The following is a 5,989-nucleotide window of genomic DNA, read 5'->3' on the forward strand; positions in this document are numbered from 1 at the left end:
GAGAGCCAGCCCTGGGCAGCGCTCTTACAGAGGGACATGGAGGATGCCGCACAAAGGAGGGAGAGAGAAATACCATTCATTGCCTGTGGGATGGAATCGAAAAGTTTCGGGGCTGGCCTTGAGCCCAAACTCCTGTTTGTTTTCTAGCTAAGGATGTGGTGGGAACTTGAAATCTGAGACTTCCAGAAGATCCTGGCCACCAGCTGGTGCCTCGCACAGAAACCCCCGCAGGTCCTGCCAGCACCAGACCTTTGCTCTTTCTCCTGTGGCTTTGCCTTGGCTCAAGACCCATCTGCACCAGTGCTCTGGTCCCTGGGAGCTCTTTTGGAGGCCTGGCTGTCCCTGGGCTCTGCAAGAGCAGACAAGATGTGGGTCTTGTTGGGCCCCGGTCAGTCCTGACCTGGGAGGAGAAGACTGGAGTCTGTATATCTGACTTAGAGATGCTGTGAAGAAATCACTGGAGATAGCCTGTGTCCCCTTGTAACTAGGAGGAGTTTCAGCAGGAAATTCAGCCTAGCCCTGGGGGCCACAGCCTCTGCCTGATGAATGTAATTTCAAAGGGGATGATACTTCCCAAGCATCAGTGTGTCAGACACAAGGCCAGGACAGAGAGTTAATAAGCATGGTGAGAGTGGAGAAAAAGCTGAGATGTCTTCCAACAGGCAGGCCCTGGGGAAGGCTGCCTGAAGGAAGAGGTAGCCCACGAATCCTGCAGGACGTGGAGGACAGAGGACTGGGTTTGCCTTTCAGAACCCAGTGGTCTGATTTCCACAGAAAATTCCTATAGTAATTGGATCCCTGAGATCCCCCAACATGGGAGGGAAATGGGGGTGTGGGAAAGGGTAGCATAAAGCTTCTCCTTGGAGGGCGTTGGGCTGTGCCAGTAGGGCACAGCTAAGTTGTCTTCTGTGATCCCACTGACTCGCCTCTCCTCCTTTCCAGCTGGGTGCAGAGCCTGTGCGTGCCGCACCTTGATCTTGTAAGGTTTCCTGGTAGCAGCTTCCTCAGAACTGGAGGGGTAGGCAGACTCCATCCCATCCAGCCATACTCCCTGCTGTCCCTTGGTGGGGGTGCCAGGGGCAGTACCAAAGCAAAGGTGGGGTGTGGTGCTTGTATCCCCTCAGGGGTTCACTCTGTGTAAGAAAACCAGCCAGCAATGTCTGTTGCTGTGTAACAAACTACCCCACAATTTAGCAGCTTAAGCATATTACAGGTTCAGTGGTTTAGGAATCCAAGTGGTTAGTGGTATCTCTGCCTGGTGGTGTCTCACAGGCCACAGCTGTGTGTGCTCAGGCTGTGGTCTCATGTGAAAGCCCAGCCACGAAGTACGGTTGGCAAGATTCAGTTCCTCTCCAACGAAATGCCAAAGGGCCTCATTTTCTGCTTTTTGGCTGGAGGTCTCACTTAGCTCTTAGCATGGGCCTATCCACAGTGCACCTCCCAATGTGACAGGTGCCTCCCACCTGACCAAAGCACGGGAGAGCAAATGAGTTTCCTCTTTATCATCCATCTGACTTCATAAAGGAAATTCTGGGATGTTTGGCTCTTTGTAGGAGTTCAAGCTCATACTTAAAAAGGGAGCAGGTCTATACTGGGGTACATCTACCAGGAAGGGAGAGTCTGTTGAGGGCTACCTCATGGTTCATCTCCACAACTCTTATAGTGTCCTCAACTGTCTTGGACACAATACTGTGTTCAGTATCCTGTGTACTAGTGTCTGACCTTTTAAAGTTCTGTTACATCCTGGTATATGCATGTGGAAGCAGGCACATGCTTGTTAGAGCTCTCTCTGCTCTGTTGACCCCTTTCCAGGGCAGCTAATTTCCTTGAATTTCCCTGTCTGGGTGACATAGAGCTTCCAAGCTGGGTTGCTAGGCTGTCCCTCAAGGAAGAAGCTTAGGCCCTCAGTTGATACTTCAGAGGTCCCTTAGGAATAGACTGGGAGAAATGATGGATAAGCATGGGGAGAAGTCAGCCTTGGTGCCCTTGTCTGTATCCACAGGGGCCATACAGATAAGGCTTGAGCACAGCAGAGCCCGTATCTCGGTAGAGCACCTCTCAGCCCTCCTAGACAAGGTCACGTACTCTCACCTCCCTGCGGTCCCTGAAGGTTCTCTAAGGCTTTGATGAGCCATTGGTTCTGCAACACTGTTCCATCATACCATGGCAATCTTTGATGTTTCCCGCCTCCAAGTTCATGCGGAGCTGGCACCCTTGGCTGTTTGTCTATATAAGTAATAAACCTCAATCTATGAAGGACTGTTTGTACGGGGATGGAACCTGGGTTGTTACACATGAGAAACAGTATCCACTGTCGCCTTGTTATACCGCTACCCTGGGCTGATACCTCTTTATAAGGAATCTCAGCCCCCACCTTGCCCTGTGCTTGATAAAATGAAAAACTGGAGCATAAGAAGACCTTCTGAACCTCCTCTTGCTCAGTGTAAAATTCCTTTCTGCCTTTGTCCCCCTGCTCTTTTGGATATTTGAACCAGAATCACCCTGGCCAGCTCCCCGATAGGCCAGCATGTGAAAATGACAATGGAACTGTCTTCTGTTCCGCATGCATACAACAAAGTTGACATTACCTGTATGTATACAGAATGTACCATTCTGTGCAAGACCTAGCCACTCCACATAGGTCAACCCGAGCACTGGAAAACACAGTAATCATTTGTTGCTAGAAGTAAAATAGAACAGCTATTGTGGGGAATTCAGTGGTTTCTCAGTACACAGAATTACCATGTGACCCATGTGGCAATCCTAGGCATATGAGAGCTGTAACAATGCAACAGCTGTATCCACAAGCAGAACTGCCAGCATCCCAAAGGTGGAAGCAACTTGAGTGTGAACTCTCAACAGGTGAACCCTCGAAATAAAAAGATACAAGCCAACAGGACCAGTCAGTTACAATGGGACATTATTCATCCATGGTGGAGAATGAAGCTCAGACATAAGTACACATGAATGACTCTTGGGGGAAAAACCACTAAATGAAATGCAGAATAGTGTAGGATTCCACTTACATGAAGTGCCCAAAAGGCAAACTCACAGAGGCAGAGGAATAGGAAAACTCAAATCAATGGAGGTAATCCAGAGCGGTTGTAGGGAGTGGGGTGTGAATATAACCAAAATACATTCTATGCATATCTGAAATTCTCAAAAGCACTAAAAGGAAAATATGAAGACAGTTTTGGAACTAAAGGCAGTGGGACCCAGGACCCAGGAGTGTAGAGACAATAAATGAGGCAGACTAAAGTCCCATGCAGTAGCCAACTTTATTCAGAGCATCAATTCTGAGGATTAAGAATAATGTGTAAAGTATACAATCACAAGGACAAGCTGCACTTGGCAAAAATGTTTTTCCATAGAGGCATATAAGCATTTAATTGAATGACAGCAGCAAGCAATAATGAGAAATCTGAAATAAACTCATTCCTATCTGCTACACCTGGGAAGAGCATAAAACTATATTCCAAGAATAATTCTGTTTTGAAGAAACTGAGCTCACAAGGCTCTTGTTTTCTTGGGGTTTTCTCGAAGGACTCCATCCTTTGACCGTGTTTCTACAGTGATGGTTTGAGACATGATTGTGCTTAGCGTCATGATTGCACATTAAATATGGTTGAACTTGTAACTTGGTGGCGGTGTGCAAGACAGGGTTTCTCTATGTAACAGCTCTGGCCATCCTACAACTCGCTTTGTAACCAGGCTGGGCTCAAATTCATATTATTCCACCTATTCAGTTCAAGGCCAGGCAAATTCCATGGTAGAGTGCTAACTGTGATCTCCTTCCGAGGTCATGACTGAAATGGCTTCTATGTGTGCAAAGTGCTCTGAATTTTCTTTTCTGAATCTTTGTTATATGGCTGTGTTTGGCCTGTGAAAGTCACTCAGCTTTATAATTATGATTCATGCACTTTTCTGTAATTAGAGTTTGACTAACTCAAAGTTTACTAACCACACACCTGTTAGAATGGTTAAAACCCAGAATACTGAGAACAAATGATGGCGCAGATACGGGGGGGGGGGGGGGGGGGGGGCAGGCACTCCTATTCCCTGATGGTGGGGATGTAAAATGCAACAGCCATGTTGGAATGCACTGATGACTCCTCCCAAAACTAGATATACTTGCACTATATAATCCAACAAATGCACTCTTGTTGTCTGGTCAGAAGCAGAAAACTTAAGTACACACAAATATCTGCACATGGACATTTTGATGGTTGACACTGAGGGTCAACTTGACTGGATTAAGGGATGTCCACAAAATTAGTAAAACATATCGTGTTCTGAAGCAATTAGATCATGAGGCTCTGAGCTAGTGAATGGTTTAACCCTGTGGCAGGTTCAACATTTTAAGAGATCGTTGGCAGGGGGTGGCGTGGTGGAAAATGGAAACTGGAGAAAATAGGTCACTGGGGGCTTGTCCTCTGGGATTATATCTTTCCCCGGTTCTTTCCTGTTGATGTTCCGCTCTGCTTGTTCACTGTGAAGTGAAAACCTCCTCTACTACACACTCCCATTGACATGCCTTTCTTCTGCCCAAGCAACAGACTAAAGGAAAGATGGAGTAGAGAAAATAGAATCTGTCAGGGACTTGAGGTGCTCTGATCACCCATAAACTATTCTAGGGATTACTGGAGCCCAGAGATCTAAAGATAGTAGGAAAATGAACAAGTCATGTCCAAAAGGGTAGCAATTCAAGCCTGGTGTGGATGAGATTATGAAGGGAAAGAGAAAAGAGAACTTAAGATCAAGTCAGAATTCCAATTGCCAGGAGTGGTGACACAGACCTATAATCCTACCACTGGGGAAGTAGAGGCATTGTGACTTCAAGACCAGTCTGGTGTACCTAGCAAGTTCTTGTCTCCACAAAAGAAGATAATTCCATCAAATAACAGCGAGATAGAAGTTGAGCCTGTAAACAAGGAGAAATGGAGCAGTGAATAGGAATAAAACCTGGAGAGACGTCTATACATATAAGGGAAAGACAGGCCAAGTGGCAATTCTGCCAGAGTTCATGTGGGATGATGACCATTTGCAGGAGTGGGAAGTCACCAGCAAGCTCAGCCAGAGCTGCTTTGCAGAGATAGTGGGTGATGTCAAGTTGGGGTGGGCTGAGAAGTGGGTGAGAGGTGAGGACAAGAGACAAAGTGCTGTTACTTCAAAATCCTTCAGCTGGAGAAGGTGCTTCTGTCTGAGAGCAGTGAAGACTTCAGTGGCCTGGAGGCTGCTGGGCAGATCCACCTATCACAGCCAGAGAATAGCCGGAACAGATTTGCAGTGGAGCCATGACTTATGTTGCCTGCTGCACCAAGCGAGTCCACACAAGACGGGAAACACAGGTAAGGGGTTGTTGGGAAAAGACTGGTAGGATCTGGATGTGTAGTCAATTGATTTGAGGGTATGTTTAGGGAAGTGAGGTCTTTCGTGTGTTGTATGTCAGGAAGAGGTGGTAATTCTATGGCTGGATCTTTTCTGAGACAAAACACACAGAGGACAAACTTGTAATTGGTAAAGCAGCAGCAGTTTTGGTGGCTGAGATGAGGGATGTTTGATATTTTTGTGGCTTGGACTGTCTTCTCTGGTCTCTATCCCAGTGGAACATCGGAGATTCATCCTGCTCCGGGTCGGTCGGAGGCTGCTTTGCCTGCTCAATCACACTGGGAACAGCGGACAGGTGCGGACCTGCCTCCCCTCGTCCGGCATCCTCCAGCGTTCCGCTCCTGACACCCTGGTCACAGCACACGAGACCGCGCCAGTGCAAAGATGACTGCCACTGTCTTCTTTGGGACCAAAAGCCGGTTTGGACGTCAGGCTCGGCCCCACTACTCCGCTCCTCCCGGGAAACGCCATATCAACAAGTCACGGGATCGGGTGCCCAGGCCAGGAGCGCTTGTGCGCTTGCGCAGCCCAACCCCGCCCCCGCGCTTAGCACTCTGGGTCGGCGGCTGCGCGGCGCGCGATTGGCAGGGTCTCGCGCGGT

General features: G+C 48.1%; 1 long non-coding RNA gene across 1 annotated transcript; it reads right to left on the reverse strand.

The window, feature by feature from the left end:
• Window positions 1-3,259: 3,259 nt before the first annotated feature.
• LOC128117895 (uncharacterized) lies at window positions 3,260-5,877 on the reverse strand. The gene is made up of 2 exons (XR_008220937.1): window positions 5,167-5,877; window positions 3,260-4,921 (listed from the first exon to the last, which is right to left on the reverse strand). It is a non-coding gene; the product is annotated as an uncharacterized LOC128117895 (long non-coding RNA).
• Window positions 5,878-5,989: the final 112 nt, after the last annotated feature.

The sequence above is a fragment of the Peromyscus californicus genome, unplaced genomic scaffold, assembly GCF_007827085.1.
Source record: "Peromyscus californicus insignis strain IS unplaced genomic scaffold, ASM782708v3 Scaffold_21__1_contigs__length_65335640, whole genome shotgun sequence".
NCBI lineage: Eukaryota > Metazoa > Chordata > Mammalia > Rodentia > Cricetidae > Peromyscus > Peromyscus californicus.